Source organism: Pantherophis guttatus, chromosome 3 (assembly GCF_059756535.1).
Source record: "Pantherophis guttatus breed Tessera chromosome 3, ASM5975653v1, whole genome shotgun sequence".
NCBI classification, from domain to species: Eukaryota; Metazoa; Chordata; class Lepidosauria; order Squamata; family Colubridae; genus Pantherophis; species Pantherophis guttatus.
In genome coordinates this window covers 139713782-139739573 of record NC_142065.1, presented here as the reverse complement: position 1 = coordinate 139739573, position 25792 = coordinate 139713782, and the positions used below count along the sequence as shown (strand labels likewise).

At 39.7% G+C, this 25792-nt stretch overlaps 1 protein-coding gene across 2 annotated transcripts in view; it reads right to left on the bottom strand.

Annotated features, from left to right (window-relative positions):
- The window catches only part of LOC117662488 (cadherin-6), a 195009-nt gene extending 183800 nt beyond the window's left edge, over nt 1-11209 (bottom strand). The window contains exon 1 of one of the 2 annotated variants that reach the window (XM_034411936.3): nt 10637-11209. The gene's annotated coding sequence lies outside the window, so the exon portion shown is untranslated. Of the gene's footprint in view, nt 1-9711; nt 9920-10636 lie in introns of those variants that run through there. The other variant, XM_060691132.2, reaches the window with a different exon arrangement.
- Nucleotides 11210-25792: the final 14583 nt, after the last annotated feature.

Sequence of the window (25792 nt, the reverse complement as noted above, 5' to 3'; positions counted from 1 at the left end):
CAAAACAAATGGAAATGCAGAACAGATTTGCTATCTATTATCTCGCACACCATTGTAAACGTTATAAGGAGATAAAGGAATCACTTTAGCAGGGAGCAATTCAAAGATGCTAAACAAGCACCACTAGTGCATTTATGAACAGTTCTTGTTACCCATTCTCTTTGGGTCTTTGTGTGTGTGTGTGTGTGTACATGAGTGCACATCATGTGCACATACAGTGTAAGACAACATTTGAAGAGCTAGGATGCATATTTTATATTTAAAATAAAATCTAATATTACATTTTGACTATAATATTCATTCTGGCATGGCAGCCTAATTAATCCATAAATGCCTCCCCATATTGCCAAAGGCAAGGGCATCATTAAATGGATTGGTTTGAAACACAACAAGTTGGCAAGGATCCGAGCTTGAACAGATGGAAGATATATAGCCAATGAGCATACAGTATTTGGGATATGGAACTGTGTCCTGTCATGGTGATTTATTATAATGATTGGTCACACAATCAGCCAGATGTTTAGACTGGATTTGGTATTTTTTTATCTACCTATCAAGTCCTTCCCAAGGACCTGGGATAGCCAGATGTTGTTGGATGATGTTGAAGGTATTGTCGCAGGATGTAAACTGTTCCAAGTGAAGCTGCCTTTTGCATTTGACGGATGGTGATTTTGTCCATGCCAATGCTTTGCTGCTCCAGATGTTTTGGGATCAAGTGGTGCTTTAGATGTTTTGGAATTGCAGCCAAGGCATCTATTACTATTGGTAGTATTTTTGCTTTCTTTTGCCACAGTCGTTTGCAAGCCTTTGTATGTTGTGATTTTTCTCCAGTTCTTTCTCTTCTCTTCTGCTGCCTCTGGGGACTGTCATGGATGTAAACTGTTCAGAGTAAAGCTGCCTTTTGCAATTCATTGATGGTGATTTTTGTCATCATTATTACTACTACTAATATTTTAAATAACCTCCCAGGCAAAGATATTCACAGATGGAGCAACAATAGCGGTGTGCCTCATTTCCAAAGAGAAGTTTGAGAAATTGGATTAAGACTAGATTATGGCATTGGTTAAAAGATTAACTAGCTCTATGATGGATTTTTCTTACTGATGAGAATGATTTTTTCTCATAATCCTGAGGATTTTCATAGTGGTCTGGACTGAAATCAAGAAGAGGAAGTGGATAAAAAACACTGAGCGTTCAAAACTCTCATTCATAGCCAGGGTTTCAAACATGATTAGAAAAGTCGCTTTACGTCATTGTACATGCAGGACAGACCGAAATTCAGAATGGGCTTTTAAATTTTGGGATATATTTTGTGTGTATGTGTTATTTTCCTCAGTTTGCTAATCAGTGAGAAAATGAAAAGGGGAATAACCAGCAGGGCTAGTAATACTCAGAGCTGTGGCTGAGCCTCTATCAACAGAGCAGAAACTTGAAAAAAAAATTGACTTTTGGAGTTTGATGGTCTTCAGTTTTCATTGCAATAACTAAGCTCTACAAATCCACACACGATCTACGGAACAAAAGTATTGTACATATACCCAGGATCCCTATGACTTTAATAGAAGAGAATATATCTTCCAATTTAGGGTTGATCTGTGTAGTCACGGGTACCCTCTGATCTTGCTTGTTTGTTTGCAGATGTTTCATTACCTGACTAGGTAACATCATCAATGCTAGTGAGTGAGTGAGGTTTGATCGCTGTTTACCCTCTTCCTTATGACTCTATCATGCCAATGTGAAAGTCTCTGATAGAACAAAAGTTTCCAGCTGACTTGTCAAGGGCCTGGTGGCTCAGCAGACTAAAAGCATTGTGATTAACACCAGCTGTCTGTCATTACTGTAAGTTCGAATCTCACCAGGCTCAAGGTTGACTCAGCCTTCCATCCTTTCTAAGGTAGGTAAAATGAGGACCCAGTTTGTGGGGGCAATAAGCTGACTTTGTATAAAATATACAAAAGTATGAAGGCTATTGCTTAGCGCATTGTAAGCCACCCTGAGTCTCCGGAGAAGGGCGGCATATAAATCAAATTTAAAAAAAAAATAGAAGAAATCAGGAGAAAGGTTATTGTACTGACACACTGAAAAAACTGAGAATCTTCCTTCATTTGTAATTTTCAGTGGATCTGCAAAATCTTGAAGTTCAAAATTGATCTCCTGTCTACATGACACTTTCCCCATCTCATCTTCAGCATATTATTTAAAAGATATGATATGTGCTCTAGTCCATAAGCACCTCCAAGTCACAGAGTCTAAACTGTACTGTCCTCTCCTACACACTTTAGGAGATGAGTTTATATACAATTCCATCAAACCAAGCAGAACACAAGGAAAGTCAGATCAGCATATTCTAAGAGGTTATAAGCTGTAGAAAAAGTAGATTGTGCTAAGTACAACAGGTCAGATTGACTTGGGGGGGAATTTCTGGCGTTAAACAATGCACACAAAATCTTTACACTGATTCCATTCATATATACAGTATGTGCATGGACGGTGGAATGGTGAACTGGCCTCTTGGAAACAAGACAAAGAATGGCCAAATGGTTAAGCTCTACAGCCAGATGGAAGGATGCAAGGATATGATTGGGTTCAAGCAGTGATTGATTCTTTCTTGATGGAAGGGATGATTCTGTCAGCTCTTAATGAGATATTGGTTTGCTCACTTCTCAAGGATCATCACTTGACCCAAAAAGTCTGGACAGTTTTTGTCCCATTTCCAACCTTCCCTTTTTAAGGAAGGTGATGGAGAAAATGGTTCTGCTATAGCTTCAAAAGGACACTGATAAAATAGATTAACTGGACTCCTTTCAGTCAGGCTTCAGGCCAGGATATGGAGTGGAAATGCCATTGATCAAACTCTTGGAGGACTCTGGTGGGAGCGGGGTTGGATTATTGCATCCATCTAATCTCTTCTTGACATCTCAGCAGCTTTCAATACCATCAATTATGGTATCGTTCTGAACTGGCACTGGGAGTTATGGGTGTGTAGCATTGTGCTGTGTTGGTTCTTATTCTCCTCTGGACTAGTTCCAGTCAATCTTGATAGGAGTAGGGAGCTCCAGTCCACACCTTGATTCTTCTCCCTCTCATGTTCATATACATGAGGCCACTAGGTAAACTCATCTGACAGTTTGGGTGAGGTTTCACCAGTATGCCAATGATACTCAACTTTATAGTTCACCTAAATAATGATGTGACTATTCTGTTTCACTGTCTGGTAAGATTGAGTTGTTTCTGGTGTTTGGACCGTCTGGTATTGGTAACCTTTCATCATTGGCTTTAAATAAGGTGGCACTGGTACAAAATTTGGGAGTCCTCCTGAATTCAGAGGTGTTCTTCTCCAAAAGCAAGTGGTAGTTGAGGCTAGGCAGGCCTTTGCACACCTTCCTGCCCTTCAAGGACATTCCCTCTGCCCTCAGCGCGGCAAGAAAAAAAAAAAGGGGGGGAGATGGAGGAACAAGCAGGAGACAGCAAGAGAGGAATTGGCTGAAAGTTTACTCATAAGCAGGAAATGAAGGAAAGAAAGCACAAGGCTTTATGAGAGGAATATCAGAGTCATGACTGGGGACTGAAACAATGTTGGCTGGAGAGCTGGAATTTCACCATGAGGAGAAACCATTTGGAGATCTTGCTAAGAAGAGAAAGATTCTAGGATAGAGAGAAAAGGGAATGGAGAACTGTCACCATAAAGGCACCATAAATGATCAGTTAGAGGAGACATTGGCAAAGTCACTTAGAGTGAATTCATTTTGGATGGGTTGGAAAGCAGAATTATTTGATCGTTTGATGTTCATTCAACAACTTTGTATATTGTTGAGTTCCTAATACCAGTGTGGATCTCACACTATTTTCAATGACATCAGTAACAGAAGTGCAGTGTCTACAATGAGAGATGGGATGTTTTCTTCCTTTATAAAATGCCACCCTTAAAGCTCTCCCCACCCCAACCTAAGAAGAGTATAGCAGCAGGGGGGGTGATGGGAATACATTCTGGAGGACTGCTTGGCTGATCTCTGTGTGGAATCAGCTCTTACATATGCCACATGATACAGAAAGGAAAGAGCACTACAATCGTGTCCATTCAAAAGAAAGCTAGTGTGGGGATAGATGTGGGGAGGAGACCAAACTGTCACACAGCAGTTTGAATGGAATTATCGCTCCCGTCAGGTGCAGCTGAGATACAACAGAAAGAGAAGGTAGGAAATGTAACATATACAAGGGGTCAAAAGAACCCTTCAGTAAAATGTGTTAAACGCAATGTATTAAATACAATGCATTCAATGCATACGTCTATTCATTACACCCTGCCTTAAACTGTCGGCCAATATTTCAGCAGGCAGGGCTTTGAAAATCCTGTTTCTTAAAGGTCAAGACACCAGAAGTAGTCAACTATACAGAGCTTTTGCTTGTTCTTCGGTCAATCAGATGTGGATTTTTGATTTTAGAATTGTGGGTTTTTGACAATACATTGCCAAAATGGAAACTGGAAGAGTCAAAATAGCAATGACATAAACAAATTCAAAACCTTCTGACATTTTGGCTCTGCTTTGTTCTCTTGCCAAGTCTGTGTCACTTATATGGACTATTTACATCTCAGATTGATGTGCGCTATGAAGCCGAGTCTGAATGTATCCAGTTGTGAAAATGAAATCATCAGTTCTGTATCACTCTGCCTTTTCGGGCCAAAATATAAGCACTATCCAACCAACATTAATTACTTTTAATGAGGTGATTTTATTCAGAGAGAGTTAGTTCTGGTTCTTAAGCTTCCCATTGAAATTGACTGGTCAGAAAACAAACATATTGGGGTTAGTTGTTTGAATGGGAATACATTTGAATAGGAATATTTCTTATGGCATCAAAGAACAATGATAACTAAGTATTTCATTGCCAAACAGAAGTCTGCTGTATTTATGTATTTATTTACTTGAGAATTAGGATAATTCCAATAAACGATGTATTTTATTGATGTTTAATATATTCCTTCAAATATTTGTGACGGCTACATAGCTTTTTTCTTTCAAAGGAAAAAAACAAACAAACCCAGATCCAGGGAATTATAGACCAATCAGCCTGATAACAATACCTGGGAAGATATTGGAAAAGATAATCAAGCAACAAATCTGGGAACACCTACAAGCAAGCAAAGTTATAACCCTTAGCCAACATGGTTTAGTCAAAAACAGATCATGCCAAATAAACCTTATTTCATTCTTTGACAATGTGACTAAATTAGTGGATCAGCGAAATGCTGTGGACATAGTACATTTAGATTCCAGGAAAGCATTTGATAATCATCCACCTATAAGATAAAATCAATCCTTTGCACATTGACTGATATTGCCATAACATCATCCCATAACAGATTTGTAAGTGCCTGAAATGCTCCAGAGAATCTATTGCTAGATCACATCCACAGAACTTAAGTATTCATGCTTTCATGAATTAGGATTTTATGGTCTCTGAGACAAACATAGGACCAACTGATACATTATTGGATCAATGCATAGAACACAGGACACCTTCAAAGTAGTTTTCACCTGACATGGGAGGATGGTTTGAATATTTGGGAATATATATATATATATATATATATATATATATATATATATATATATATATATATATATATATATATATATATATATACACATATATATATACACACACACATACACAATCTCTCTCTGTGTGTATGAGAAATATCCTTAACTGTTATATTAAGGATCTGTTGGATGCTAAGAAATTGTAGGATTTTGAATTGAAGTGGCTTCCTGGATTTTATTTTAAGGACATATAGTAGGTTTCTGGTCCAAGAACCATACTTGACCCTTAAATGGTATACTAGAGTCCACCCTTCAAAATGTGGGTGGAGCTGAAACAAAAAGGAGGTAGGACAGGACAAACATATCAAAATATCGAAATTATCATGCACAGTTATAATTCATTCCCGTACCTAAATATCTCTCATATAACGTATTTCAATTCACATGTAATTTTCTGATATTGGCTTCCAAGAAGTATTGAAATATGAAGCTAATATCTTTTTTTTCCAGAAAAGCACCATGACAAAATTCAGATTTCACCTTCTACCAACATTCAATCGCAAATGTTCATAGCTTTGACTTGGTAGTCCTTCCTTCTACGCCCATATAAATAAAAACATCTAGGTGGGCCAATGCCAACAATTACAATAAAATGCTGACCTATAAGTGTAAACGTGACATTCCAGAACTCAATGGCATGTCCATATACTGAAGCATCTTATTGTTTGAAAGGAAAATTATGCTAAATAATTCAATCAAGGTCAGATAGGGAACCTTCGTCAAGAGCAAATGATCAAGACCAAGAACCTAGCTCAAAATTAGCAGTCCAGTATAATATCTTGATGAAAATCTCACCATTACATTTTAAAATAATTCTTTGCAATGGATAGATTTTTCTCCACACATCACATTTGATTTATGACTTGGATTCTTTGCCTGTAAAATTCAGAATTTAGAGGAAAAGGAAGGCTTGAAAAAGTATTGATAATACGTTTTTTTAGGCAAGGTAGATCTACAGGTGCCGAAACAGAACTAATTTCTTGGTGAAAGAAAAACACACACTGCTGTCTACCTTCACTGGCCATTCCTACTTCAGTCTCAAGACAGAAGCCAATAAGGACAGAAAATCTGATTCTATCAAATTCCAATAGTATAAAACCTTTCAGATTTTCAGAAAGCCATAAAGTGCACATTGACTTACGCACCGAGTCAACAGGAGAACTGATTTACTAGCCCACAGGATTGTTCATTCAGGTGCTTATATGTAAAACTACAGATATGTTCTCCAAGGGAACATTAGCAGTAGACTCCTAGTCATATCAACAGTGCATCCTTCTCAAATTTTATTTTTAAAAAAACTATACAGAAGACTACATTGATGGTATCCAACAATAACCCCAAAAAGCAATAGAAAAGACCCCCACCCCTTTGCTTTTCCATTATTTTACAGGTCAGGGAAAACATATATTCAAAGTGCAAATCTAAATGAAATAACTTAAGTGAACTCATAAATACATACATTGCGTTCCTTCCATTTTACGAAGTGCACTATGCATGCTTTGAGACCATAGTCAAAACAGCTGATCTACAAGCATTAGGTATGTTATTGCCTAGAGTTACTTATAAAGTAATAAAAATGGGATAGCAATAAACAAAGAAAATAAAGAAAATCCATACCAATAAATGAATAAATATAAATGCACACCAATAATAAATAAATATAATATATTAGCAGAGCCTGACTCTGCTAATCTTTAGTGCCAACATTGTTAATTCCTCACATCAGAATTATTACCATGTGGCAGGTTAATGTTTATGCCGATGCATGATCGTAAATCATGATTTAAAGCTTGGTTTTGCAGTGAGGTTAATGCTGTGACCGATGGATTAATTTCAGTTTTGCTAGCTGTTTCAAATTTTGTAAACTTCCATAACAAAGTTGCTATCTTAATAAGCTTTAATACTAGAACCATTGAAATATACACCCCTCTTCCTCCCTCCCTCTCTCTCTCACACACACACATACACACACACAAAATAAACAATGAAATAAAATGTGCTCAAGACTTGCAGCATCACAGTTAACTAGGGAGGGACCTCCCCTTAATTTTCCATTCCAAAATGTAAACAGGCAGGTTATAAGGAAGGAAAAATCTTCCAAGATAGTAAAATATTTTGATGAAACTTTTGTTCAAACTTTCGTACAAGTTTTGGATACCCAATGACCAACATTCCATGCATGCGGAAAAAGAACTGGAATGCATCTTCAGTCGGCTCCTCATATTGGTTTTGGTGCCACAGCTTTTAATGATCTACCCTTTCTGTCCATAGGCATAAGGAATATTCAACTGCAGGCGATTTGCTCTCACTGTACATATTGAGAGAAACGTCTTTTAAATGGTAAGCAGTGATTTTTATCAGTCTTGTTCTTTTTTTAATCAGCGTAATCTTTAATAGGCTAGCCTTGAGATACATGATTCACTAGTGTGAAAACTATTCTCAGTAGGAACTGGGACTTTAATCCCTAAAGGGGACACTTCCAAGGCCCTCAAATGGCTGCAGAGGATAACTGCAAAGGAGCTACCTCCAATCTGAATAACACTGACTTGCTTTTAGGATCTCTCCTCGGCTTCTAGTGTCCGTACAACCAGTGACTTGGGTTGCAAATTGCTCAAAACTAGAGGCAGAAAAAGCTAGGAAACGGACAAAGGCTTGGGATACAATCAGTGAGAAGCGATTGGGACTTGCCGCTCTTTATTAGCACATTCAATCTACTTCAGTGATATTGAATCACTTCCTTTGACAAAGGCAACCGGACAGAGATCTGTGTTTGCCTCTTACAAGAGAAACAGCGAAGAGCAAGGCTCATCTGCAGATTCCCCATCCTGCTTCACAAGGAAAAGATGCGTCCTTAAAAAAAAAAAAAAGAGGCAAGACATGGGGGTGGGGGGGATGCTGACGTCGTCAATCATTCTCATCATGTTAGAGGAGAGGGTGCTCTCAATCAATTTGCCAGAACGTTTAAAGTTCAGGGCAAAGATTTACGGCGGAACCATCACAACAGCCAAAGAAAGCTCCTGCTGAGAGGAAGAATGGAAGAATTTTTATCTAGTAAGCTCAGAGATGCACATTTCCACCGAACACTTTCCCCAAGGTACCTCCCCTGTAGTCCCTCTCTAAAAAGCAAGGCAGGGAAATATTTACATGTGTGTCTATCTAATGCAAATATCTTTCATGTAATCCCACATCTAGCATCGGTTTTCTAAATGTAAATTTGCACACGTATCTGAACACATTAAGCATATAATGTTACACCGAACTTTTAACAGCAACAAGCAAGATCCATGCTGGAATGTTTCATCTACAGAGTAATTTGCTGGTTCCACCATAAATGCAGGATCCATCAAACTATTTTTCTTCAGTAACCTATTTATTGGAGAACTACCTTGGTCCTGTTGGAAGATGTTTGCTCTTCAGACATGCAGATTGGTGCGTGTCTCTTAGACCTCTCGGGGGAAAAAGGTCCGAAGCATCCATCTCCCTCTCCCAAGTGAAGTCAGAAAAACTTTTAAGTAATCGGGAGCCATAAAGAAAGATCCCTTGACCTCTTTGGTGCTGAGGAGGAGGAACAGCAGATGTGCTCTTGATCCCTTTCTGGTTAAAGGCAGCAGATGTGCCGCTGAGCCGACTGTAATCTTAGCCATTACACTTCATGATCCTTGAATGTCATCAGGAGTTACCGCGTCTACGACTGACTATCCAACTGCGTTTACAAAGCGCTGCATTTAACTCTCCATAAAATATGGATTTTATTGCAGCACTGTCAAGACCTCATTCACAAACCGCTGACCTCGGGGCCGTTTTACCTATCCCGCAGTTCCTCCACCAGCTTTTTGAATTAATACACACATACATGCCTCCTCCGTGTTTCAATATCTAGACTTTCGTCTCATCCTGAATTTTTTCTAGAATCACTTAGTGCCGATCTATATACGTCTTCACACCATCTCATCTCTCCACACCCACACACCCCACACTACTACTTCGTTTAACCTGTAAAGGATTTTATAGTTCAGCAGCGTTCTCCAGCCATTCCTTCTTCTCTCGGCTCTTCCTAACCCGAAAGCCCTTCTTTCCATCGCGCATCCCTTCTAAATTAGCATCTTACCACCGGCTCTCCTTCTTTTCTCTCTCTCTCTCTCTGCTCCACAAAAGGAAAATCAGATCTCCGGAGAAGTTTTCTTTTCTTTTGGGGAAAAAAAAAAAAACCCAGCAAGAGGAGGCTTTATGAGCTTCCTGGGATCCGGCAAGCATCGCAAACGGCAGCCACGCAAGACATCCGACTCCTCTACCTAACGCGGACAGGGACCTTACCTACTCCGCCCTACGAGCCCATTCATTTCAGGCATCCAATTGCCACCCTATCCGTGCGCCAAGCGGACACGCCGTCGCCTTTCCCCCCAGCCTTCCAGAGCGCTGCGCTGCGTTGCCCTGCCCATGTGCGAGCCCCGGCTCCACGTTTGCCCACCTCCCCCACCCCCTCACCCCCGACTAACGGACCTGCCAACTTTTACAAACAACGAGGAAGGCTGAATCTTGGCGGCAGTCCAAAAAAGAAAAAAAGAAAAGAAGAGAGAGAGAGAGAGAGAGAATGAGAGAAAGAGAATGAGAGAAAGAGAGAGAGAATGAAAGAGAGAGAGAGAGAGAAAATGAGAGAGAGAGAATGAGAGAATGAGAGAGAAAGAGAGAAAGAGAGAGAGAATGAGAGAGAGAATGAGAGAGAGAGAATGAGAGAGAGAGAGAATGAGAGAGAAGAGAGAGAGAATGAGAGAGAGAGAGAATAAGAGAGAAGAGAGAGAGAATGAGAGAAAGAGAGAGTGAATGAGAAAGAGAGAGAGGGAGAGAGGGAGAATGAGAGAGAGAGAGAATGAGAGAGAGAGAGAGAGAGAGAGAGAGAGAGAGAGAGAAGTAAAGCAAAAGAAGCCCAACGCCAAGCCAAGGGAAGAAGAGCCGCTTTGCCGGCAGGTTCCCGCAGACTGGGGGTGGCGGGGCGCCTTTCCCGGAGCTCAGAGCCTCAGCCCGTCTCGCCTTACCGTAGGGAAGGAAGGCGAAGGATGCTTTAGCCGCTCCGTTTTACAAAGCCGGGCAGGAAACGCGGCCAGCGTCGGTGGCAACGGCGCCGCTTCTCCGCCTGCCTCTCTCCGCCTCCTCTGCTGGTGGTGCGGCGGGAGCGACTTGCTTGGACCGGGGCTCTTCCGTCTCTTGCTCGCCCAGCATCCCTTTACAACTCTGCCTTTCGTGGGGGCTGGGGCTGGGGGTGGGGGAGAGGAAGCCAAGGCAAGAGGGCTCTCACGGGTCGATGCGATGCTCACTCAGCCCTCGCCAGGCTCTGAAAGGGGGAGAAGAAATCGAGGAAGAAGAAGAGGAGGAGGAAGAGGAGGAGGAGCAAGAAGAAGAAGAGGGGCTCGATCCCTCGCCCGGTCCTTCTCAGACGCTCAGCTAGTGGACGCTCCCGTTGCTGCTGCTGCTGCTGCGGCGGCGGCGGCGGCTGCTGCTGCTCTCTCTTGCCGCGCCGCTTCGAAAAACTGCAGCCTCCGAGAGGAAGGTTAAAGGCTGGGGGAAAGAGAAAGCGCCTCTTCCAGGCACCCAGCGATTTGCAAGTGAATGAGATGGGAGGGACGAGGGGGAGGGCTTTGTGGAAGGACACCCCCACCCCCACCTCGGCTTGTCTGAATGGGTGACAAAGACTGGCTTTCTTGGTGGGGGGAGAGGAGGAGGAGGAGGAGAAGGAGAAGAATCGCTCCAGCAAGTCCTCATCCGGCCAACAGCCATCAACTAAGTGTGTTCAGGCATTTGTGTGCTCCTTGCATATGCCTTTAAGATGTAGATTTATCTCCTCCGCCCTGCCTGGACCTCTCTGTTACTACATAGTCCCGGTTTAAAGTCACCCATCTCCAGATTTTTGGCACATTTGGGAAACGAATTTGCTGCTATGAGCTCTGCCACCTTAGCATTGAAATGTAGAAATTAAACAGCGCAGGTGCTAAAAGAGACCCTTGGGCGAAGCCTTGTAGGTAGGCCCCAACACTAGAAAGCTGACTGGAGTGGCCAAGATTGTGATTTGATTTACAACTATGTTTTTGTAGAAAGGGAGGAAAGGGGGTGGTGGTGGTTAGGACTGGGGCTCAGTCTCTGACTCTGGGCATCCAAATACAAGCATCTAGATTCTTCTGCTTTAAGATGGTGAAATGGCCTAGAAATTAGGAGGCTGTGAGTTCTAGCCCTGCCTTAGGTATGAAAGCCAGCTGGCCAGTCACTCTCTCTCAGCCCAACTCAACTCATAAGGTTATTATGGGAAAAATAGGAAGAGGAAGGATGATTAGCTATGTCCCAAAGGTGCTTTTTCAGGAGACAACTGGACTTCCTTTGTTTTTTCTTTCAAAGACGTTTCGCTTCTCATCCAAGAAGCTTCTTCAGTTCTGTAGCTCTTCCTCAGAGCTGAAGAAGCTTCTTGGATGAGAAGCGAAAAGCCGTCAAAACAACAGCAACAAAAAACAAGAAAGTCCAGTTGCCTCCTGAAAAAACACCTTTGGGACAACCATGACCGGGATGACTGAGAATCTGTACAGACTTTTAGTATTAGGTATGTTCACAGTCTTGAGTTGTGCCTTATACAAAATAATAATGCTGACATAAAAATCTAGTCAATAAAATAAACACTTCTAGTGATCCAAAGCCTACCACAGGTTCCCCTGCTGAATTGTGCTGTTTATGGGTCCCCCCCACTAAACTGAGTATTGTCAAATATTAAGAAAATATTCCTCTTTCTTAAATACATTGTTCTATAGCCCGTCTTATATAGGATAACCTTTTAGGTACTTGAGAACGGTATATGATCCCTCATTAGTCTTTTTTCTGAAGGCGAAAGGTCTTAAGATCTGTCAAACATCTCCCTAGAATTTACTTTCCCGTCCTGGATCATCCTTGTTGCTTTCCTCTGAGCATATTCCAAACTCTCAGAGTTCTTACAATGTAGTACCTAAATAGAATCCATTTTCAAGGCAACCAACCTAGTATAAAATATAATATTAATCCCATGTATTAATCCATATGTCTGTAGATGCAGCCTGAAATTACATTCGGCATTTTTGCAGCCCTGTCCCCCTGTTGACTTTTGCAGTGTGCTTGACTTTATGCTAATTTAAAATAATTTTCAAGGTGAATTCAAGATGATGCTAATAAATGAAAACTCCAAAAGTCTTTTGAGCCAGAACATTTAAAAACCTGCATTATCTCAACATGCCCTTTCTTTCAGTTAGCTCTACTTTCAGTTAGCTCAATTGGCTATGATGTAAGTCAGCAAATTTTTCTACCTGTGGCACCCAGGTTGTGAGCCTTCCTTTCAAGCACCTTTAGAGCTGTTTGGTTTAAAGTTCTCTTGACTGCTGAAACTGTTTTCAGTATTAAACATGATCTCTTCCTTCCTCGTCATGGGCTCTTCCTAAATTAATTCTCATGCGGGGTGCAAAATTCAGGGAATTGCAAGTCTTCCCATCAGCAAGAGACCCTGAAAAGAAGTGGGTGTCTGCTTTTATTTTTTATTTTATACACATACACAAATAATTTATTATATTACTTTAAATAATATTTTGCCAATTGAGCGTAAGGGTTTTTAAGAATATAGACTGCCATAAGAAGCTCTTGAAGTTTAAAGATTAGGTACTGAAATCTTTTTATGAAGCAATTACACTTTAGATTAGAGCTAACCATTAAACTCAGATTTAAATCCAGAGCTTTCTCCAGTATGTCTACCAGTACTCTTGTTCCTTCTTTAAATATTATAAAAACTCTTTTCTGTATTATTGGGGTTGGCAGCCAAAGCCAAAATATTACCCGTTTGTTAACTTGGAATTCAAGGCAATACTTTTATTTGCATTCTATGATGTTCAGAGTATTTTGCATACATTATTCATATAATTCTTGAATATAATTATTCTACTATTGCAGATGGGAGCTGACAAAAGTTAGTTTGAGGTTTTAGTTGAGCTGAAATTTAAAATTGGATTGGAGCTTTATTGTTTTTCTTTTATTTTTCTTGTTTTTGTGCTGTGTAAATACATTTTTAAAAAGAAGTAAATGCAACCTGCTCAGCCTGAAAGTTAAAGCTTGTCTACCAAAAGACCCATAAAGGAGGGGGTTATTTTTTTGGGGGGGGGAGAGATGTGGAAGGTAAAAATGAGATTCCTAAGTGGTGTGAAAGCATTTTGCTGCTCAGAGTTAAAAATACGGTGACAGAGGGAGAAATACATGATCAGAAATGTAGGTTTTGATTAATAGCTATCTAATCCATTGACTTCAGTAGATTTCATAAATAGTGCCCACTTTAAAAATAGTAAAATATTCTGGTTTCTCTTTGGATCACATTTTAAATGTAAATGTTGTTTTATAGTAAATTCCTGCATGAATAGGAACTACTAGGTCTAATGTCTATGGGCATTCTCAATCATCCAGGTCATGGTTGTCCCAATGGTGCTTTTTCAAAAGTCAACTGGACTTTCTTGGCTTTTCTCGAAAATGTTTCACTTCTCATCCAAGAAGCTTCTTCAGTTTTGGCTGAATGGTGGGGAATGGAAGGATTTATATTCCTTAGCAGTGCTCTGGGTGTTAGCACTCTGACGGTCAGTCATTAGCTCTCTGAGAATCCTTGAGACCATTTGGGGGTTTGTCCGTACCTTCAGGGTCACCTGAATCAGTGCAAACAGTGCGGAGCCTTCTTGGCACTGCTAAAAGTCCCTCAGAATACTAAAAACCAGATGACTTCTAAGGTATATAAATCCTTCCATTCACCACCTTTTAGCCAGAACTGAAGAAGCTTCTTGGATCTTCAAGAAAAAAAAAAAATCAAGAAAGTCTAGTTGCCTTTTGAAAAAAAAAAGGATCTTCGGAACTACTGGGTCTAATACCCTGTTTCCCCTAAAATAAGACATCCCCTGATAATAATCCCAACTGGGATTTTGAGCGCATGCGCTAAAATACCCCCTCTCCGAAAATATTTAAACGCAAGTGCAACTGGTCCCCACCATTTCCTCTGGTTAGGGTTAGGGGGCAGAGCTGGAAATCAGGTAAGATGGCAAGAGGAGCCCAGTCTTGCTCCGTGTGCCCCAAAATAATAAGACATTCCTGAAAATAAGGCCAAGCACTTATTGGGGTTCAAAAAAATATAAGACAGGGTCTTATTTTCAAGGAAACACGATATATGAAGAAATATCTGAAGGCTGAATGTACCCTTTATATCATTTTGAAACATTAGTCACCCCAAAATAGGACCAATTAATTTTCCTAATCACTGGGGATATTGTTTGAGAAAATTTATCCTCCAAATCCTCCAAATTCCTTAAGAAAAATCCAGGCCGTGAATATCATCTCTACTAACAGACCATATGTGGCTTACTAGACCAGGGGGCGGCAACCTTAAACACTCACAAAGGTCCTAATCGGAAGCCCCCATTCAATTCTGGAGCTGACCGGAAATCCAGTTTCCCCACCATAGAGTCTCCTCCTAGCATGGCATCCTTTTTCCTCTGGCAACTGGAAGTCAGTTCCCCCACCATAGAGTCTCCTCCTAGCGCGGCATCCTTTTTCCTCTACCTGTCCTAACCGAAAGCCCTATCAATTGTGGAGCTGACCAGCAACAGGGAGCTGCAACAGAGGGATGAAAGAGCCACATGTGGCTCCAGAGCCATGGGTTGCTGACCCCTGTACTAGATAAAAAGTTTGTTCAACTAAATAGACACTAGAAGAGGCATTTCCTATATGTGTGAGAAGCATTCCCTGTGCATGAGAATATTTCTTTTAAATGCCAGGGTTTTTTTTTTTTTTTTTTTAAGAAAAAGACTTAATGTTAATTTTTATACAATAGTATTTCTGCCAATTGAGACTGAAACTTTTCAGCTGAGTAAAGTTTGGAGTCATTTTTCAGTTAATGCTTGGAGACATCCATTACCTTTATAGTACAAAAGGCTTTACTTCTAGAGAATATAAGTGTCCTTTCTGCTCTATTTCTGTGTCAACTATTGTTCTAAACATGTCCTCTTCGAGAAAAAGTATTTTAGTAGCATTCATGGCCCAGTAATAACTATGTCATCCAATCATACTCAATAACTCAAAAAACAGAGACATGGCAAAAATTATTTAACTTCAGCAAAATCTGATTGAAAAAATTCACAGTCACAAAATGTTTAGAGAAACAATCCAGGTTTTATAGATCGAGTTTGCCAAATCACATACTCTCACCTTGTAGAGTTGTTTAAGTATATAACAGGATTATGTACAGTATGTTGCCTTGAGCTCTTCTGAAGAAAAAAAAATGTATTAAGTAATATAAGTTAAATTATTTTTCATGGAACATGAATAAATTTCTTGCATACACTATGGAAGAAATTATTCTTTTGTAATACCAACGTTTAATGAAAGGATACTATAAATACTCACCACAAGAAAAAAAGTAAGCATTAATCATATTATGGCAACACCACTCTTGGTAGGAAGTAAGTATCACTGAACTTTAGCAACTATTCAAAGATCTGAAAGACCAGGTTAGGGACAGATCATCATGGACAAAATCTATTTATGTGATTGCTAATACCCTGATGGTACATAATCAATTAATCAGTTGCATAATATGTAAGTGTATTCCGTAACATTTCATTGGTTCTGAAATTATTCTATAATCCCAGCCTAATGGTTGGGAATAACCATGGCCCAATGGTAGGAACTGTACTCTGTATGCAAGAAATTCCAATTTCTGACATACTGAAGTCAGAGACTGAAATGGAATTTATCTTCTAACCTCAGAAGTTTCTGTCAGTCAAAGTATATTGAGCTAGACAAATTCCTTATAAAGCACCTTCATATGTTCACAGAATACTTAAAAGCAGCAATCCAGGTAGGCTGGATGAATGCGATTGAGTTTCAAAAATATCTTGTTCCAGATCAGGAGATGGTATTCCAGTCTATGTTCTGCTGAGATGTTTCCCCTAACTTTTTAAGAGTGCACAACAATGATACATTGACCTGTCTGTTTTTCATTATTGAAAACATTTGTAAAGCAAACTGCTCTTTTATTTTATTTTCTGCAGTTTGAGATCAGTAGTGCCAGAATATTAACATGGTGTTGCAGAATAGGAGAAGCATGCCCATGAAGTGTGATTTGCATCTGTTAACATGAAATGCAATTTTTTTTCCTAATAGTATTGTAAGTCAGTAGTCCAAAGAATTATAATCTTCAAAACAGCAATTGATGAGTCTCAGACTCAATCCTATCAAGACTGAATAGCTGTGGATATTGGCGGCACCTGATTCTGGATGATTCTGATTCTGGATGATTCTGATTCTTGGATGGGGTTATATTTTTTCATTCAAGGGTGATGCACTATTTGGGGGTCTTCATGGACTCACAACTCCTATTCAATCAGTAGGTAGCATCTGTGGCAGGAAGGCACAGCTTCCTCTGCTGCACTATTGCCACCCTTTCCTGGACTGAGAAGTCCTTCAGTTTTTCATGACTCGTCACTCCATAGCTCAACCATTGTAAAGCACTATAAAGAAGAAGGCTTGCCCTTGAAGACCGCTTAGAAGCTTCAAGTAGTCCAGAAATCAGTGACATGGGCAAATTACATAGATGTCTTGATAAATCTGTGGCTCTATAACCTGCAGTGTTTACTTATTCTGAAAGTAAAGGTGTTCATACATTCTGCCTATAATTGATTTCTACTCAGTTATGGCACCACAAATGTCAATTGCTTGATAATTATAGTTATTAAAAGATTGGACAATGGCAAATGGATATTTATCAATGGCTACAAATTATGGTTGTTCTTCATTATCAGTATCTGCAGAACAACAGTGGAAGATAATTTTTTCCTTGATGTACTGTTTATGGCTTCCAATTGGTCACTATTTGAAGCTGGATACAGAACCAGATTGTCCTTTAATAATCAGATTTTTCTTATGCTTACATTTCTGTTTTCTAATTTCTCTTACATTACTCTTTATAGTGCAGAAAAACTGACTCTTTATGGAATTCAGTATAAATAAATAAGGTTCCCTTTGGATCTCTAGGCCAACTATGATATAATTTTTTTTGATGGTCCATAACTGTTTTCATATGATATACCATATTATTCAGACAATAAGACGCACCAGTGTATAAGACGCACCAAGATTTTGAAGAGATAAGCAAGAAAAAAAGTTTTTGCCCTCCCCGGCCCCCAGGAGCACTCTGCAGGCCTCCCAAACTCTCTATATGTCCTGTTTTTTGTAAAAATGGGGCACGCAGATGATTTGAGAGGCCTGTACAGGGGGCCCCTCCTGGGGGTTGGGGAGGGTGAAAACGTGACACATGGGGGGTGTGGGAGGCCAAAAATGGCTCCATTTTTCGTAAAAATGGGGCCATTTTTGTCCTCCCCAGCCCACAGGAGCATTCTGCAGACCTCCCAAAGCCTCTGCCTGCCCTGTTTTTTTTTTGTGAAAAATGGGCACGTTTTTCGCAAAAACAGGATGCTCAGGGCAGGGCTTCGGGAGGCCAAAATTGGCTGTATTCAGTGTAAGATGCACCAACATTTCCACCCTCTTTTAGGGGGGAAAAAGTGTGTCTTATACACTGAAAAGTACAGTAATTCTGCTTTTATGATTGTTTACACACATATACACAGATCTATACATACATGAACATTATAATATAACTGAACCGTGGTGGCACAATATTAGAAAGCTAATATTAGAAGGCAAACTTTGCTCACCACCAGGAGTTGATCCTGCCAGGGCTCAAGGTTGACTCAGCCGTCCATCCTTCTGAGGTTGGTAAAATGAGGACCCAGATTGTTGGAGATAATATGCTGATTGTGCATATTAGAGAGGGCTGTAAAGCACTATGGAACAGTATATAAATCTATGTGCTATTGCTATAATCTGATTTGAAAACAGTCTAATGGACTAGCAATCTAAATTGAAAAAAAAGTATCTTTATGTATATTGATATACATATATATGATACACACACACACACACACACACACACACACACACACACACTGAACATTTCAGAGTCCATTTTTCTTGAAGAAAAGTGTTATACCACAAATATTTTCCAACCAACTTGATCCTACCTGCCCTTCTATCTCCAAATGAAATGGAATCATGGAAAATCATATTCACATTCATTGGCCACCATAGTCACTTATGAGTCATTTGATGAGATACACCATTCGATTCTAAAACCAACATCTAAAAATCTACCTAGAAGTAAAAATCAATCATTTTGAAATTTTTGGAAGCAACTTACTTGCTTGAGATATAGGGCAGTTACAATTTCTCTGCTTAAAATAGAGCAAAATCAATGCAGCTTGAAACTCAGAATAGACGTAACTGAATCATTTTTGTATCCCTTATCTACTTGGTGTTTTCCTTTCATAGTCTTTTCACAGGGCACAATAATTCCAAGAGTACATACCTTTGCCTGGAATTCAGATTTGTTTAATATTTGGGTTCCTCATTGGGATAAATGAAAATATTTTATTTCAGGAACAGGCTTGGCTTATATCCCAATCCAAATGGGAAAATAGGCCCGTAAATCCAGTTATCTGAACATACAGCCATAGCAGACAGAAGGTATTATTCTGTACGTCAAGCAGTGGTGGTATCCAGCCAGTTCCAGAACCGTTAGCGGTGGCTGCAGGAGGCTCCGCCCACCCACCCAGATGTTATCATGTCCCATTTTTGATGCTCTGCACATACACGGAAGGCCCTGCGCATGCGCGGAAGTGCCACATGCACTCCCATTTGCAAACCAGTAGTGAAGGTAAGTGAATAATACCGCTGATGCCAAGCAATACATATGCACTTCTAATCATCCTTACAAAAAGTTCTAAGAGGTAAGCAAACACAATCCCCAATTGTTTACTTGTATGGAAGAGTCTGTGAGCTTTTCCCATCTAGTTCTTGAGTCCTGACAAGTTTACAACTCCGATTAATCTATCCTACATTGATGCCTCTTACATGTAAAGAGGCTGAAATGATATAATGCACTATTCCAAACAATAATTTATTTACTTATTCAAGGGAAGCAGCAAATGCAAGGCCAGCTTGTGCAATGCCACACAGCACAGAGATGTCTGGCCATCCGCTGTAAACCATCAGCTGATAGTATGAATTATGAAGCAAGAATAATATTATCTTTGCCTGTATAACTACAGATGTTATTGATGACCACAGTTCCTTCCAGACCTTTGAAAATCCAGATGCGTTGTTTGACCCATTGACCTTCTGCAGTAATGAGTTCCACAGGTGGATGATACATAGCATAAATATTCCCCCTTTGTTTGTGTTCTATGCTGTCTTGAATGCCTATGGCATGCCCCATTCTCATCTTATGGGGTCAGAGCCAACCCTGGCCCCTGCCTTTCTTTGAGATTGACTGGTAGCCTGCTTTGAGACTGGCTTATCTTCTTGGGCCTCACATTCTTTTGAAATAAATTTCAGCCCAAAATGTTTTCTCCTAAATGCCACCCAGTAGTTTTTAACCACGTATGTTAACACTGGTATTCTCCACGTGTTTGAGAAGGCATTTGAATTACATTACATTGATATATTAATGGATTTGCTTACACAGAAAGCCACAGAGAAGATTCACCATTCTTATTTTTGTTGTAGGGTTCTTCTGCCTGAACCATGAAATGATAATTTTCAGGTCACCTTAAATCATCTCAGATACAATACTTTTTCCAAGGAAGCAGTTCCCAAAATTTAGCTGTAATGTATTTTACTGTGCATTGAAGAGCCAGGTACGATTTGAGATGACTCAGGACTATGTAACTTTTAGAAGATGGGAGATCCCTGCTCCAGTGGTGAAGTGTACTAAGCTTAGGTACAATAGTAGAAGACATATTGTTTTTCTGAGCAACACTAGATAACTGTAGACTATAGGTTTTTTTTTCTCTCTCTCTCATTCTCTCTCTCGCTCTCTCTTGCTCTCTCTCTCTCTCTGTGTGTTAAGTGATGAGACCTGCAATATAGAATAATTGACCCTATGAGTTACCTGTTTGGTTCTGATGCTAGATGCAAATACAAAGTATTTAATTCTGGGTCATGATGTCATATTTTTGGTCATTGTAGCTGACAGAGGATACTGTACTGGAGGCTATCATTTTAACTTTCAGGAAAAATGGACGAGATTGCTGTGACAGAAATTGGAAAGGAAACTAGATCCAGTTGTTAAAGCACAACCAAATTCAAGATAGATAGATAGATAAATAGATAAATAAATAAATAACCAAATTCAAGATCAGAATATTTCTGTCAACACAATTAGTCCTGCTAAGGCATGGAGGACTTGGAGATGTGATTTCTTTCTCTAGGCATTTTGCACACAGCTGATTAGGTTGAAAATCCCAGTAAAAATTGAAGGTACAACTATAGATTGGAGATTAAAAATGCACTCAGATTCAGAATGTATCTGTATGTGCATACATGAAACCTCTTTATACATATACATACACACACACACACACACACACACACACACACACACATGCACTTTTTTCGAGTCTTTTCCTGTGTAAGATTGAGAGTATCTTGGTGACCTTTCGACGAGATACCACTCGTCATCTTCAGGCTGGTGTCTTCGGCTTTGTGCTTGTGTGAGGAAAGCGTGATCAGAGCTGCCGTCTCTCTATAAATACTGGTGGGGAGGTGTGGGGTGCTGGCTTTGTTGTTGTGAGCGGGTTGGTTGCCAGTGTTGTTACATCTTGATTAGTTGATGGAATTGATGTTTGCAGATTAGTCAGCTGTTTCGTAACATCCTGTGTGGGGGAGGTCCTTGATGTGTGCCCATTAGTCTTTTGTGTTTTAACAGAGACCGCCCTCTGCTACCAATAGCCTCTCACCGACCAGTACGCTCCCATAGAGAGGGGCTTCTCAGGGTGCCGTCGGCCAAACAGTGTTGACTGGCGGTCCCCAGGGGGAGAGCCTTCTCTGTGGGGGCACGTACCATCTGGAAGGAGCTCCCCCCAGAGATACGGAGGATCCCGGATCTGCACACGTTTCGTCGTGCTCTCAAAACTTTTTTATTTCAGCAGGCTGGCCTGGCCTAACTCTTCCTTTTAAATTTTTTAAATCGTTTGATTTGTTTTATAAATTGGGTGTTTTAATCTGTGTTTCGGCCAAAATATTTAATAATTTTAAGGGACTTTTAATGTTTGTATTATCTGTATTTTATCTCGGCTGTTCACCGCCCTGAGTCCTCCGGGAGTAGGGTGGTATAGAAATTTGATAAATAAAATAATAACAACCTGGGTAATGGACTGTGTGTTAATATCCTGAGTTCTAGTATTGTGATATCCTGAGTTTTTTGATATAATGTCCTGAGCAGATGGCTATGATGCCACATCCTGGGCTTTGGTTTGGCTCCGAGTTTGAGGTCTTGCCATGTGTTCATGGCGTGTGTCAGTTTGCTTTGTATGTGGATCGGAGGGGGGTGCCGCCGTGGTCTGGCTTCTGGATGGTGGTTATATAGTTGGATATATATATATATTCTATAGCCACCCATAGCAAATTGTCTGTTCTGGACACATAAACCAGGTATATTAATTTATCATCTTGCCTCTAATAAACATCTATACAACTTATCTAAAAAGCCAGACCCACTATTTTTTCTTAGATATAAATCAACCAAACATCTAAAAACAATCCATTCTTTAGCACTAACCATCAAATTTGTTCTCTGACAGGTTCTGGAGAACCAGTAGCAGAAATTTTGAGTAGTTCGGAGAACCGGCAAATACCACCACTGGCTGGCCCCAAAGTGGAGTGGGAATGGAGATTTTGCAATATCCTTCCCCCAGGAGTGGGGAGGGAATGGAGATTTTGCAATATCCTTCCCCTGGGATGAGAATGGAGATTTTGCAGTATCCTTCTCCTGCCATGCCCACAAGCCATGCCCACCAAGCCATACCAAGCCATGCCCACAGAACCAGTAGTAAAAAAATTTGAATTTCACTGCTGCCTGGCTTGGTTCTGAATGCAGATGTTTGGACTTTTAGAACTTTTTAATTAAGCAATGTATTACCAATGCAAGCCAACTGGAGAGTTGTTAAGATCGCAGGCTTTTAAAAACTCTGTTCTGGGGGAAAAAATTCACAGTCATGAAATATCATTGAAAAGTCTGCCAAGCACAAGTGGTTTTACAGGTCATCATTCTATAAGATAAAGAACAGGCTTATGCTGAAGCAGACCGTAGTGATATCTCTGGAATACATTCCTGCTTGCATTTAAGTGTTGCGGGAGAAATCTTTCCTGCTCTTGCTACGTGAGATTATTTAAACCAGAGACTGAACGTGGGATCAAATGTGCTCTACCGTTGAGCTATAGCATTTAATAAATTTGCAGGCTTCACCCAGCTTTGATCTACTTTGTCTGAATTTTTTAATTAAAGACTGCAATCTATCTTTTTTCTGTTATGTTTATACTATAACATATATAGCATTTTAATAGTATAATGTAAAAAATCCATCCCTGCAGTGTCACATTATATAAAACAGCTTTTTTTTTCTTATGCCTTATGTAAATGAGTACATAGAAAATCAAGTGAGCTTCTAACTGCAAAAGCATGGGAATAATAATAATTATTATTATTACAGGTTATTGCATACAGGTTATTGCGTACAGGTTATTGCAATGACCTTAATCAGTTATTACTCACAAAATTGTGAATATTTCCATCTGCCATAGAATGGTATCTTTTAAAAATATAACCTCAACTTTTCTTTTTTACCTTTCAAGGTTATGTGCTCTTGGCCTGTTTCTAGGCAGTAAATGTCTCCTATATTTTTGTAGCATGCATTCTGTGCTAATTTAATTTTGCTGGGTGTTTTGAACTCTCTTTTGATCTCTCTTTCTTTCTCCTTTTTATTATTTTTGAAAATTGAACCTGCACATTGTAATTCAATTGTTTCTGCCTGGCACTTGGGAAAAGATAAAACAGCTTTGCCAGGCTACAGAAGTTCAGATTTCTCTGGAATTCAGGAGCTTGACAGCCAATTAAAGAAATGTCACTGATTAAGAAATAATTTTATACATATTTACATCTCATTTGAACGGGAGCATATTTCACTGCTGTGGTGTCCTTCAAACCCTTAAAATGAATGACTAAGAGATCTCTTTATTAAAGTAAATGCCTCTATGCTACAAACTACAACAATTAAGAACCTTCGCTGAGGTAAACATTTTAGATCAACCCGACTACCTATCTACCTATCTACCTATTTATCAATTACCGGTATGTTACCTATGCATGAAGGAGCAGAAACAGATGTGAAGACTGCCTCACCTCAAACAACTATCATTGAAGCTGGGTATTTACTCTTACAGTTTTCAAGACTCTGCATTTACTCCAAGCTAGCATTAAAAATACCTTCCTGAAATTTGTGTTTTCTTCGCTTCCTTGGTTTTGCCAACTATGTAGATTTGAAAAATATATCAAGAGAATGGCCAGCATTTGACTGGACCTGGGTTAGACTTAGCCTGGTACAATGTACCTCTTCTTATAGTCCTTGCTGTCATCTGAAGTGATGTCTAAAGTTCCCATAACAGGAAGTCGCTACTGAGTTCCTGCATATTTTCTGTAACAGCTGTTTATAGCAGGGACATCTGGAAATACCCCATCTTTAATTTAATACCTTCTTATTAAATTGCTTCATGTAAATTTCAAGAATAGGAACAGTAATGAAATTGTGGTGATGATGATGATAATGAGGCAATGCTTATTAAATTTGCCACCAAAAACAACAGCAAAACACAATAGAATGCTGAAATAAGTAGCGAATGCTAGCTCTAAAATTTAGATGGTACAATGCAAAACCATAGACTATGAACAACAGCACCGATTACAAAGAGATATTAATCAACAACATCCAGTTCCATATGCCACAAAATCATTCCCCAAAGGTCCTCTGGAAGAATTTGATTTGCAGTCCCTTCTGGATGATTATCAATGAGGAGGTCAGTTTAGCTTCTAGAGCAGTGTTTTTCAAACTTGACAAATTTCAGAAGTGTGTACTTCAACTCCCACAATTCCTCAGCCAACCATGCTGGCTGGGGAATTCTGGGAGTTGAAGTCCATGCATCTTAAAGTTGCCAAGATTGAGAAACACTGATCTAAAATGTAGGTCCCATGCAGTGGTGAAATCCAATTTTTTTTTATTACCGGTTCTGTGGGCATGGCTTGGTGGGCGTGGTGTGGTTGGTGGGCATGGCTTTGTGGGTGTGGCAAGGGAAGGATACTGCAAAATCTCCATTCACACCCCACTCCAGGGGAAGGATACTGCAAAATCTCCATTCCCACCTCACTCTGGGGCAAGCCAGAGGTGGTATTTGCTGGTTCTCCAAACTACTCAAAATTTCCGCTACCGGTTCTCCGAACTGCTCAAAATTTTTGCTACCAGTTCTCCAGAACCTGTCAGAACCTGCTGGATTTCACCCCTGGTCCCATGATTGGAAAATGGTGTGTTCTGGCTTTATTCCATCAACTCGCAACACTGAAGTTAGTCCTTCTCTTTATACCTAAGTTTCTAAACTAATACTTAAAAAAAAACCTAAGACTTATATTACGTACAAGTCCTAAGAGAAAGGAAACCTTTCATGGTGATGAGCATAGAGAACATAGTTAATGTTTCCAGTGAAGGGAAAACAAAAATAGAAACAAAATGCAGGAAGTATAAGAGAAGACTCTGTTATCATATTAAAATAATACAATGGCAGGAGGGGGGGATTTGAATAGCAGCTTAGATTATTAAGACCCTTTTATATTTTTTTTGTGAGTAGTAGTAACCTATATGATGACAACTCATTGGGGAATTAACACTCTTATTTTGCCATTTCACTGCCTTTCTTTCCTTCCTGTGACTATTTTAAGAACTGTAAAAAGATGGATTAAATGTAGTTCAATTCAACAGAAGACAGTGCTAAGTGGTAAGAGTGAAACTTGTAATTTGCTTGTTTTTTCCATGAATCTGCATCGTTCAAAGTGGAATTTTAATTGGAGTGTCATTCCTATACCCAGTTTGAATGCCATAAAATTATTAAGTGTCATCACCTCTTTTGAGATGCATGATCTCTTTTCTGGAATCCACTTCAAAGACCTGAAAAGTCTTGAATCCCCATCTTTTCTGGAGAGAAATCTTTTTTTTCTTTGCTTT